We start from the raw sequence: 13,708 nt of genomic DNA on the forward strand, positions 1-13,708 counted from the left end.
TTGCTTCCTGTCTGACAACCAGTTCTCAATCCATGTCAGTACACTACCCCCAATCCCATGTGCTCTAACTTTGCACATCAATCTCTTGTGTGGGACCTTGTCGAACGCCTTCTGAAAGTCCAAATATACCACATCAACTGGTTCTCCCTTATCCACTCTACTGGAAACATCCTCAAAAAATTCCAGAAGATTTGTCAAGCATGATTTCCCTTTCACAAATCCATGCTGACTTGGACCTATCATGTCACCTCTTTCCAAATGCACTGCTATGACATCCTTAATAATTGATTCCATCATTTTACCCACTACCGATGTCAGGCTGACCGGTCTATAATTCCCTGTTTTCTCTCTCCCTCCTTTTTTAAAAAGTGGGGTTACATTGGCTACCCTCCACTCCATAGGAACTGATCCAGAGTCAATGGAATGTTGGAAAATGACTGTCAACGCATCCACTATTTCCAAGGCCACCTCCTTAAGTACTCTGGGATGCAGTCCATCAGGCCCTGGGGATTTATCGGCCTTCAATCCCATCAATTTCCCCAACACAATTTCCCGGCTAATAAGGATTTCCCTCAGTTCCTCCTCCTTACTAGACCCCCCGATGACGCATCGCAAGCTAGCACTAGTCGTTTACATGGGTTATGTAGAACAAGCAGTTTGTTTGAACATAACAGATTTCTGGCTTTCTCAAAGGCAGCCTCTTGTAAATTCCCCCATACCCAGTTGTCTCCCTTGCGCAGTAGCACATGTAGGGGTTCTAGCAAGGTGCTTAACCCAGGCAGGAAATTACTGAAATAGTTGAGGAGTCCCTGGAACGGCCGCAGCTCCGTCACGTTCTGTGGTCTCGACGCGTTTTTGATGGCCTCCGTCTTGGCATCAGTGGGTCTGATCCGTCTGCTGCCTAAGAACTCGACCTCTGACGCCAGGAAAACACACTTCGAGTGTTTCAACCTGAGTCCCACGCGATCGAGGCAACTTAGAACCTCTTCCAGATTCTTCAAGTATCCGATGTTGTCCCAACCCTATGATCAATATGTCGACCTGGAACACCATGGTGCAGGCTCTCCATGTTCCATTGGAAAATTGCCACAGCCGAACGATTCCCAAACGGGCCTCTGTTATGGACGAACAGACCTTTGTGCGTGTTGATGCAGGTGAAGCCTTTCGAAGATTCCTCCAGCTCCTGCGTCATGTAGGCCGAGATCAGATCCAACTTGGTGAACATCTTTCCTCCAGCCAGGGTCGCAAATAGGTCATCTGCCTTGGGTAGCGGGTACTGGTCCTGTAGCGAAAAACGGTTAATCGTTACATTATAGTCCCCACAAATTCTGACAGTGCCGTCACCTTTGAGTACCGGGACAATCGGACTGGCCCACTCGTTGAATTCCACCACATGATGATGCCTTCTCGCTGCAGCCTGTCCAGCTCAATTTCCACTTTCTCTCGCATCATATACAGTACTGCCTGTGCCTTGTGGTGGATGGGTCGTGTACCAGGAACCAAATGGATCTGCACTTTCGCCCCCAAGAAACTTCCAATGCCTGGCTCGAATAGCGATGGAAATCTGCTCAGAACTTGGGTATATGAGGCGCCGTCGACGGACGAAAGCACTCAGATGTTGTCCCAGTTCCACCGGATTTTTCCCAGCCAGCTTCTGTCGAACAGTGTGGGACCATCCCCTGACACAATCCATAGTGGGAGTTTGTGCAATGCTCCATCATAGGAGATTTTGACTTCTGCGCTGCCAATTACTGGGATCAGCTGTTTGGTTTAAATTCTTAGCTTGGTGTGAATGGGGCTAAGCTTGGGCCTATGTGCCTTGTTGCACCATAGCCTGTCGAAGGCCTTTTTGCTCATTATGGACTGACTCACAACCATGTCATGGATACTGGAATTCTGTTCAGTTCAACTTATAAAATTCTGACGGGACTCGACAGGTTAGATGCAGGAAGAATGTTCCCTATGTTGGGGAAGCCCAGAACCAGGGGACACAGTCTAAGGATAAAGGGTAAGCCATTTAGGACTGAGATGAGGAGAAACTTCTTCACTCAGAGAGTTGTTAAGCTGTGGAATTCTCTACCGTAGAGAGTTGTTGATGCCAGTTCATTGGATATATTCAAAAGGGAGTTAGATATGGCCCTTACGGCTAAAGGGATCAAAGGTTATGGAGAGAAAGCAGGAAAAGGATAGTGAGGTGAATGATCAGCCATGATCTTATTGAATGGTGGTGCAGGCTCGAAGGGCCGAATGGCCTACTCCTGCACCTATTTTCTATGTTTCTCTGTTTCTATGTTTCCTGCACAAGTTGCTCTCTGCTGACATCATGGTCACCCTGCAGAAAGCAATTCAAGTGAGCCAGTCGTACATGGTTTCGGCCGGCGACTCCAAGAGAATACTGACCCAGGACTCTAAACCGGCGAGCGCAGTGTACTGCATGGATACTTCGAAAGGCAGGAAGGCTGCCCCGTGTCCAGCAACCCTGAGTCCACCACATGGGGCAAACTGGATGGCCCCGTGCTGACGCTGTGGAGGAAACCACAGGGCCCACCAGTGCCGCTACAAAGACTATGCATGCAAAGGCTGCAAAGAGAAAAGGCATCGCCAAAGAATGTGCAGAAGAAGCTGTACACACCACGTCTCTGATGAGTTGGCTGATCACCCGGGCTCCGACACAGATGAAGGTGAAGTTGCTCAAACCCTGGAAGAAGAGTATGGAGTTTATACCTGCTCCACCGAAAGTTCTCCATGGACGATGGAAGTGGACATCGACGGGGTCCCAGTCTCCATGGAAATCGACACGGGGCAAGCCAGTCTGTGATGAGCCAAACGACCTTTGAAAAGCTTTGGATAAATCCTGCCAATCGACTGAAACTGTCTCCTGTCCAGGCACAGCTCCTCACCTCCAACAAGGGTAAAGTCCAAATCGTTGGCAGCGCGGACGTCCAGCAGGTCTCCCAGGGCAGCGTGTTGAACAAACTCCCCCTGTGGATTGTAGCCGGCGATGGTCCCACGCTGTTGGGCAGGAATTGGATGAACCCGGTCCACATCAGGCGAAGTGGTGATGGCCTCTGGGCCCTGGCAATCGACCTCGAACATGAATCCATCGCTGCATCCGGAGGTTACACTGTCCAGCTCGACGGTGCGGTGACGACTCGACAACACCACGTGAAATCTCCAAGACTGAGGATCCAAACTCCACTTTCCGGGCCGGGGCAGGACTCCATGAGGTGAACAGCGTCGAAAGAGGTGGATTCCCAACGTCCAGGGCCGACCCTGTGGAAGAAAAGACCACTACAGCCTACCTGAAGGAGAGCCAGAAGATGGCGGCCGCACTAGGAGGAGCAGAACCTGTAATCAAAATGGCCACGGCCATACCACGAGGGGCAGTGTTGGAAGAGCGACAAGTGGCACCGAGCGGCCAATTGGATTGGGAGGCTCCCTTAAAGGAGACCAGTAACTAAAGAAATTTAAAGGAACAGTTTCAACTATTTGAGTACAAGGACTTAAAAGCTAAAGATGCAATTAAAGGATGCAAGTATGAAAATGTATGCAATGTAACCATGAATTGTGATGCTGGTTTAACTAATGTGACTGATGAGATGAATACAGGTGTCAGTAAGGTTAAGAACAAGTTTATTATGCTCAACAATTATGATAGAGAATGTGAAATGCCTAATGTAACCATGTCTGTTGAAACCAGGACACCCAAAAGTGATGCGAATGTAGAATGTACAATGCAGGCTCGACTATGTGTGATCAGAGCCAAGGTGTCATGTATACCGGTAGGACACTGCCAAAGGACATTGGGTCCTACAGGGACCGTGCTGATGCCAATGTAATCCCCCTGTGGGAGACCCCCAGGTCCAGCAGGCTACCTGACCATGTAGTCTGGACCTTTGAAACGAATGTGGTGCCCCTTGCAGGCACACACACACTCAGTGGGAGCAGAGCTACTACAGGGACAGTGGTCAATGGGCAGCCCAGCCACCACCAATGGCAACCTGCACCAGACCAGCCCTACAACCCCTGGCCATCACGGCCAACACCAGGAGCGTGAGGCCAATACCCTCCAACTTCCCTAGCAAACCCTGGGATGACCTGACCCTCATCCCAATTGGTGGACAAGGAGCCCACTCAGTCCTGTGATCCTGCCCACCACCCCAAAACTACCCACATCACAGTGTATACACACCACCCACTGCTGCCATGGCTACCCCCCTGAGGATCCCACAACAGTGACACCCACTTGGTCTGTGTGTGAGGGAGGGGAAATGTACGAGGGCAGCCTCAAGCACAGGGGTCACACCTGGCAACCACACAACCCTCACCACAATCTCCCATAGCCCACCACTGATCACCTCCCCTGGTCATGACAATAAGGATATGAAAAATGTTTAGGGGGGAGTGTTGTTGTACATGCATGCCTGTTTACTTTGTGATGTCTGTAACATTGTTATGCAACACTGAATGTACCCTTACCTGTACACCAGAGGGTGCTGCTGTTGGAGACCTAAGGGTTACCTGCACACTGCAGGTAACCCAGTATAAAAAGGAGCTCACAGCTTGGTGTCCTCACTTAAAGAGCTGCAAATAAAGGACTACAGGTCTACACAGTTTTAGTATTATACCTTGCCTCGTGGAGTCATTACGAAAGGTGTCTACATACACTACAACTTATGTGTCCTGGAGCCTGTCCAAGACCGAAAGGGTGTACAGCATGATTGAAAAAGAGGCTCTGGCATGCGCTTAAGGGGTGAAAAAAATGCACCAGTACTTGTTCGGCCTCAAGTTTGAGCTTGAAACTGACCAAAAGCCATTCATATCGCTATTCTCTGAGAGTAAAAGGATTAACACCAATGCCTCTACCCGTATCCAAAGATGGGCGCTCATGGTGTCGGCATACAACTATGTAATCCGCCACAGATCGGGCACAGAGAACTGCGCTGATGCTCTCAGTCGGCTATCATTGCCCACCACTGGGGTGGAAATGGCACAGCCTGTGGACTTGCTCATGATAATGGATGCATTCGAAAATGAAAAGTCACCCATTACGGCCCGCCAGATCAGGACCTGGTCCTGCCAGGATCCTTTACTGTACTTGGTAAAAAAAACTGTGTCCTCCATGGGAGCTCGTCCGGCATCCCAGCGGAGATGCAGGAGGCGATTAAGCTGTTCCACAGGCGCAAGGACGAAATGTCCTTGCAGGTGGACTGCCTGTTGTAATCGCGTGGTCTTGCCCAAGAAAGGCAGAGAAATGTTCATTTGTGACCTGCACAGCACCCACCCAGGCATTGTAATGATGAAAGCCATAGTCATATCCCATGTGGTGGCCCGGCATCAACTCAGATTTAGAGTCATGCGTGCGCCAGTGCAACACTTGCTCTCAACTGAGCAATGCACCCAGAGAGGCACCACTAAGTTTGTGGTCGTGGCCATTCAAACCGTGGTCGAGGATCCACGTGGACTATACGGGCCCATTTCTAGGCAAAATGTTCTTGGTTGTCGTGGATGCTTATTCAAAATGGATTGAATGTGTAATTATGTCTGTAAACACATCCACGGCCATCAACAAAAGCCTACGAGCCATGTTTGCCACGCACGGCCTGCCTGATGTCCTCGTCAGCGACAATGGGCCGTGTTTCACCAGTGCTGAATTCAAGGAATTCATGACCCGCAATGGGATCAAGCATGACACATTTGCCCCATTCAAGCCTGCATCCAACGGCCAGGCAGAACGAGCAGTTCAGACCATCAAGCAAAGCTTGAAACATGTGTTGGAAGATTCCCTGCAGACCCAGCTGTCCCAAGTGCTGCTCAACTACTGCACCAGACCCCACTCGCTCACTGGGGTTCCCCCAGCTGAGCTGCTCATGAAAATGGCGCTCAAAACCAGGTTCTCTCTTGTCCACCCTGATCTCCATGATCACGTAGAGGGCAGGCGGCATCAACAAAGAGGGGAGTAGGGTGTTTCAGGTCAAATTGGCCAATGGACTAATGTGCAGAAAACATTTGGACCAACCTACGAACAACCTGAAGAAGACACAACCAACTTTGATCCTCCAACACACACACAAGTGACAACTGACATCATGGTTGACCATGAAGCCGAACTCACCATCCGCAGTACCCAGAGAAGAACTAACCAACTCACCCATACCTGCATTTGTACCGACACGATCGACAAGGGGGCAAAAAGCTCCAGATTGTCTCACCCTGTAAATAAGTGTACTATTAACTTTACGAAGGAGTGATGTTATGTATTTAACCCTTTGCAACCTGTATCACCACCAGAGGGCCAACCTGTTGGAGTCCCAAGGGATCCCAGCATCCCTTGGGAGCACTGTATATAAGCAGGCCACCCACGAGGTACCTGCACTCTGGAGTCTTATTAAAGGAGCTAAGGTCACACTTACTCATTGCTCACAGTACTCAGTTTCATCATTATTATGAGCATATCATCTTCCAATCCAACCCTCCAGACCAAGGACATGGGGGTGAGGGGAATGGGGAGGGGATGGAGCTGGATGAAGCTCCCATTGTTGTACTGACTTTGGAGGAGGTGCTGCTCATGGAGGTGACAGCCTCTTCCGTGAATAGTGGTTTGAGCGTTGGTGGGACATTCCATGATTTCACACCTACGAGGTTGCAGGTCCCAGTGGTGTGGTGTAGCGAGGCACACCCAGGGCCCCACCTCGGGGTGCGAGCCACACCCACAGGGAGGAGGGGAAGGAGAGCACGACTGCGCTCTCTTGAGGTACAGGATCTAACAGATGTGATTCAGATGATGTCATTGAGTGCGGAGAGCATTGTCCTTACCCGATCACTCCTGGGCGCCATCAGTGAGGTGAGTGATGAGGTAGCGGGACTGTCGGGAGAAGTAACAGCAATGACACGAGAAATGGGAACGATATCCAGGATCATCAGCGAGGGAATAGCAGCTATGAAGGAGGGAATATCAGAGGTGGTGCAAACCACGTCACTGACCATGAGGGAGGGAAGGTTGCAGGTAGATGATACAATTTTGCTCAATGTGAGGGAGGGAATGAGACACTGTCAGGGCGCATGAGGGATGGCATGTTGGAGTTAGCTGCTGCAATAAGGGAACATGCCCAGACCCCATGCCCATTGTCAGAATCAATTGTCACTCCCACTCCAATCCCCACACCAGCCTCTGAAGAGCCAAAGCTGGGCCCTCCAACTTGCCGCCTGGGCTCCAGCTTGCCCCCTCCGCCCAACCCCCCCCCCCCCCGCCCCCCCACCTCAAGAAGTGTGGAGTACCCAAGATGTTACAAAGATTAAATTTGGTACCAAGCACAAAAACATTGCGCCACCACCTGCGGGCAGGGGTGGTGGAGGGTTCAAGACCAAGCGCAGCGGGTGGTCTTAAAATAAGGGGGAGGAGAGATGGGTGCAGCCTTTCTTTGCTGCTGCTGTTGTTGTTATTATTATTATTGTTGTTAGTTTGCAGGTGCAGCAGGTAATCAGAAAGGCGAATGGAATGTTGGCCTTCATTGCGAGAGGGATGGAGTACAAAAGCAGGGAGGTCCTGCTGCAACTGTACAGGGTATTGGTAAGGCCGCACCTGGAGTACTGCGTGCAGTTTTGGTCACCTTACTTAAGGAAGGATATACTGGCTTTGGAGGGGGTACAGAGACGATTCACTAGGCTGATTCCGGAGATGACGGGGGTTACCTTATGATGATAGATTGAGTAGACTGGGTCTTTATTCGTTGGAGTTCAGAAGGATGAGGGGTGATCTTATAGAAACATTTAAAATAATGAAAGGGATGGACAAGATGGAGGCGGAGAGGTTGTTTCCACTGGTCAGGGAGACTAGAACTAGGGGACACAGCCTCAAAATACGGGAGAGCCAATTTAAAACCGAGTTGAGAAGGAATTTCTTCTCCCAGAGGGTTGTGAATCTGTGGAATTCTTTGCCCAAGGAAGCAGTTGAGGCTAGCTCATTGAATGTATTCAAGTCACAGATCGATAGATTTTTAACCAATAAGGAAATTAAGGGTTACGGGGAGCGGGCGGGTAAGTGGAGCTGAGTCCACGGCCAGATCAGCCATGATCTTATTGAATGGCGGAGCAGGCTCGAGGGGCTAGATGGCCTACTCCTGTTCCTAATTCTTATGTTCTTATGTTCTTATGTACTGTTGTAACTGTTCTCAAATTAAAACTTTTTGTAAGTTATGTAAATTTACAAGTTTATAAGTGATCTTAAAGTTTTTAAGTGATAAGAACATAAGAAATAGGAGCAGGAGTAGGCCATTTGGCCCCTCGAGCCTGCTCTGCCATTCAATAAGATCAAGGCTGATCTGATCATAGACTCAGCTCCACTTTCCTGCCTGCTCCCCATAACCTTTTACTCCTTTATCGCTCAAAAATCTGTCTATCTCTGCCTTAAATATATTCAATGATCCAGCCTCCACAGCTCTCTGGGGCAGAGAATTCCATAGATTTACAACCCTCTGGAAGAAATTTCTCCTCATCTCAGTTTTAAATGGGTGGCCCCTTGTTCTAAGACTAGTTTTAGTTTCCCCTATGAGTAGAAATATCTTCTCTGCATCCACCTTGTTGAACCCCCTCATTATCTTATGTTTCAATAAGATCACCTCTCATTCTTCTGAACTCCAATGTGTATCGGCCCAACCTACTCAACCTATCCTCATAAGCAAACCCCTTTATCTCCAGAATCAAGCTAGTGAACCTTCTCTGAACAGCCTCCAATGTAAGTATATCCTTCCTTAAATACCGAAACTGTACGCAGTACTCCAGGTGTGGTCTCACCAATACCCTGTACAGTTGTAGCAGGAGTGCTCTGCTTTTATACTCTATCCCCCTTGCAATAAAGACCAACATTTCATTTGTCTTCCTGATTATTTGCTGTACCTTAAAGATCTTAAAGAGTGATCTTAACGTAAAGTTTGATACAAGTATAATTTTAGTAAAGTTAAGTTAAGTACATTGTAAACTTTTGAATAAAATATATTTTACATTAAAACTGAATCATATTGGCAGCAGCCAAGTTCATGGCACCGTAGGTGGCTCTGCTGAAAAGGAGGGCAGGAAAAAGATTGGGAGCGCGATAGTGATAGGGGATTCGATGGTGAGGGGAATAGATAGGCGTTTCTGCGGACGCAACCGAGACTCCAGGATGGTCTGTTGCCTCCCTGGTGCAAGGGTCAAGGATGTCTCGGAGTGGGTGCAGGATATTCTGAAATGGGGGGGAGAACAGCCAGTTGTCGTGGTGCACATTGGTACCAACGACATAGGTAAAAAAAGGGATGAGGTCCTACGAAAAGAATTTAAGGAGCTAGGAGCTAAATTAAAAAGTAGGACCTCAAAATTAGTAATCTCGGGATTGCTACCAGTGCCACGTTCTAGTCAGAGTAGGAATCGCAGGATAGCGCAGATGAATACATGGCTTGAGCAGTGGTGCAGCAGGGAGGGATTCAAATTCTTGGGGCATTGGAACCGGTTCTGGGGGAGGTGGGACCAGTACAAACCGGACGGTCTGCACCTGGGAAGGACCGGAACCAATGTCCTCGGGGGAGTGTTTGCTAGTGCTGTTGGGGAGGAGTTAAACTAATATTGCAGGGGGATGGGAACCTATGCAGGGAGACAGAGGGAGACAAAAATGAGGCAATAGCAAAAGACAGAAAGGAGATGAGGAAAAATGGAGGACAGAGAAACCCAAGGCAAAGAACAAAAAGGGCCACTGTACAGCAAAATTCTAAAAGGACAAAGGGTGTTAAAAAAGCAAGCCTGAAGGCTTTGTGTCTTAATGCAAGGAGTATCCGCAATAAGGTGGATGAATTAACTGTGCAAATAGATGTTAACAAATATGATGTGATTGGGATTACGGAGACGTGGCTCCAGGATGATCAGGGCTGGGAACTCAACATCCAGGGTTATTCAACATTCAGGAAGGATAGAATAAAAGGAAAAGGAGGTGGGGTAGCATTGCTGGTTAAAGAGGAGATTAATGCAATAGTTAGGAAAGACATTAGCTTGGATGATGTGGAATCTATATGGGTAGAGCTGCAGAACACTAAAGGGCAAAAATCGTTAGTGGGAGTTGTGTACAGACCTCCAAACAGTAGTAGTGATGTTGGGGAGAGCATCAAACAGGAAATTAGGAGTGCATGCAATAAAGGTGCAGCAGTTATAATGGGTGACTTTAATATGCACATAGATTGGGCTAGCCAAACTGGAAGCAATACGGTGGAGGAGGATTTCCTGGAGTGCATAAGGGATGGTTTTCTAGACCAATATGTCGAGGAACCAACTAGGGGGGAGGCCATCTTAGACTGGGTGTTGTGTAATGAGAGAGGATTAATTAGCAATCTCATTGTGCGAGGCCCCTTGGGGAAGAGTGACCATAATATGGTGGAATTCTGCATTAGGATGGAGAATGAAACAGTTAATTCAGAGACCATGGTCCAGAACTTAAAGAAGAGTAACTTTGAAGGTATGAGGCATGAATTGGCTAAGATAGATTGGCTAATGATACTTAAAGGGTTGACTGTGGATGGGCAATGGTAGACATTTAGAGACCGCATGGATGAATTACAACAATTGTACATTCCTCTCTGGCGTAAAAATAAAAAAGGGAAGGTGGCTCAATCGTGGCTATCTAGAGAAATCAGGGATAGTATTAAAGCCAAGGAAATGGCATACAAATTGGCCAGAAATAGCAGCGAACCTGGGGACTGGGAGAAATTTAGAACTCAGCAGAGGAGGACAAAGGGTTTGATTAGGGCAGGGAAAATGGAGTACGAGAAGAAGCTTGCATGGAACATTAAGGCGGATTGCAAAAGTTTCTATAGGTATGTAAAGAGAAAAAGGTTAGTAAAGACAAACGTAGGTCCCCTGCAGTCAGAATCAGGGGAAGTCATAACGGGGAACAAAGAAATGGCAGACCAATTGAACAAGTACTTTGGTTCAGTATTCACTAAGGAGGACACAAACAACCTTCCGGATATAAAAGGGGTCAGAGGGTCGAGTAAGGAGGAGGAACTGAGGGAAATCCTTATTAGTCGGGATATTGTGTTGGGGAAATTGATGGGATTGAAGGCCGATAAATCCCCAGGGCCTGATGGACTGCATCCCAGAGTACTTAAGGAGGTGGCCTTGGAAATAGCGGATGCATTGACAGTCATTTTCCAACATTCCATTGACTCTGGATCAGTTCCTATCGAGTGGAGGGTAGCCAATGTAACCCCACTTTTTAAAAAAGGAGGGAGAGAGAAAACAGGGAATTATAGACCGGTCAGCCTGACCTCAGTAGTGGGTAAAATGATGGAATCAATTATTAAGGATGTCATAGCAGTGCATTTGGAAAATGGTGACATGATAGGTCCAAGTCAGCATGGATTTGTGAAAGGGAGATCATGCTTGACAAATCTTCTGGAATTTTTTGAGGATGTTTCCAATAAAGTGGACAAAGGAGTACCAGTTGATGTGGTATATTTGGACTTTCAGAAGGCTTTCGACAAGGTCCCACACAGGAGGTTAATGTGCAAAGTTAAAGCACATGGGATTGGGGGTAGTGTGCTGACGTGGATTGAGAACTGGTTGTCAGACATGAAGCAAAGAGTAGGAGTAAATGGGTACTTTTCGGAATGGCAGGCAGTGACTAGTGGGGTACCGCAGGGTTCTGTGCTGGGGCCCCAGCTGTTTACATTGTACATTAATGATTTAGACGAGGGGATTAAATGTAGTATCTCCAAATTTGCAGATGACACTAAGTTGGGTGGCAGTGTGAGCTGCGAGGAAGATGCTATGAGGCTGCAGAGTGACTTAGATAGGTTAGGTGAGTGGGCAAATGCGTGGCAGATGAAGTATAATGTGGATAAATGTGAGGTTATCTACTTTGGTGGTAAAAACAGAGAGACAGACTATTATCTGAATGGTGACAGATTAGGAAAAGGGAAGGTGCAACGAGACCTGGGTGTCATGGTACATCAGTCATTGAAGGTTGGCATGCAGGTACAGCAGGCGGTTAAGAAAGCAAATGGCATGTTGGCCTTCATAGCGAGGGGATTTGAGTACAGGGACAGGGAGGTGTTGCTACAGTTATACAGGGCCTTGGTGAGGCCACACCTGGAGTATTGTGTACAGTTTTGGTCTCCTAACTTGAGGAAGGACATTCTTGCTATTGAGGGAGTGCAGCGAAGGTTCACCAGACTGATTCCCGGGATGGTGGGACTGACCTATCAAGAAAGACTGGATCAACTGGGCTTGTATTCACTGGAGTTCAGAAGACTGAGAGGGGACCTCATAGAAACGTTTAAAATTCTGACGGGTTTGGACAGGTTGGATGCAGGAAGAATGTTCCCAATGTTGGGGAAGTCCAGAACCAGGGGTCACAGTCTAAGGATAAGGGGTAAGCCATTTAGGACCGAGATAAGGAGAAACTTCTTCACCCAGAGAGTGGTGAACCTGTGGAATTCTCTACCACAGAAAGTAGTTGAGGCCAATTCACTAAATATATTCAAAAGGGAGTTAGATGAAGTCCTTACTACTCGGGGGATCAAGGGGTATGGCGTGAAAGCAGGAAGGGGGTACTGAAGTTTCATGTTCTGCCATGAACTCATTGAATGGCGGTGCAGGCTAGAAGGGCTGAATGGCCTGCTCCTGCACCTATTTTCTATGTTTGTATGTTTCTATGTTCCATTAACACAAAACAACATTACGGAACAGCTCCAAACAGTAAACATGTCCATGTGGAATAGTTGTCGCTGAGCCGTCAGGCATCAGTGAAGCATTTATGGATGAGCTGCTGATGATAGGCTCGAGCAATCGTTAAATGGGCACGATGGCCCGCCCTCCTCCGCCGTCGTGCTCCAGCCTCAGGCACTTGCATGGCTTCCTCATGTTCATCGTCCTCCTCCTCTTCCTCCTCCTCCTGCTCCTGCTCGTTATCTGCATCTTCCACATCATTATCATCAGCCACTCTCACCGCAGGTGGGTCTTCCACTACCAGGTGCTGCTGCCTCATGATGGCTAAGTTATGCAGCATGCAGCTCACAACAGTGAACTGACTGACAATCAGTACAGCAAGTAGCCTCCGGAAACGCTGTTTCAATATGCCAATGATCCTCTCAATGATGCTGCATGTCGCAATGTGCGACATGTTGTGTTGCTGGTCAGCTTCCGTCCGGGATACACGTAGGTGCGTAATGAGCCAGGTGGCGAGGCCGTACCCTTTTGTTATGTCTGTAATGCACTTATGAATGACTCCACGAGGCAATGTGTTGTACTCAAACTGCAGTGAGCTTAGTCCTTTATTCGTAACTCCAGAGTGAGGCACAAACATGGTGGGCAGCCTTTCATACTGGGCCCTGCACATCTATGCAGGTGACCCTCAGGTCTCCCACCACACTGCCCTCTAGTGGACAGCCTCTGCCACAGGGGCATGAAACCCCGGTCTCCACCAGTTGCACCCTCTAGTGCTGCCAGCATAGTATATACACAGTGTAAACCTTATTGATAGTACATCAGGTAACACGTCTCCATCTTATGCAACTATACAGTGACTACACAGAGAGCATAACTATAGTCTGCATAAATAACATCACTCTCCCCCAAGTCCTTTGTGCCACATACCTTTGCACTATGTGCTCTGGCTTAGCTCTCCCCAGACTTAAATGCCAATAGCCCTTGCATCTTAGCTGTGCTTTGGCTTGGCTCTCTCCCT

This window comes from Pristiophorus japonicus, chromosome 3 (assembly GCF_044704955.1).
Source record: "Pristiophorus japonicus isolate sPriJap1 chromosome 3, sPriJap1.hap1, whole genome shotgun sequence".
NCBI lineage: Eukaryota > Metazoa > Chordata > Chondrichthyes > Pristiophoridae > Pristiophorus > Pristiophorus japonicus.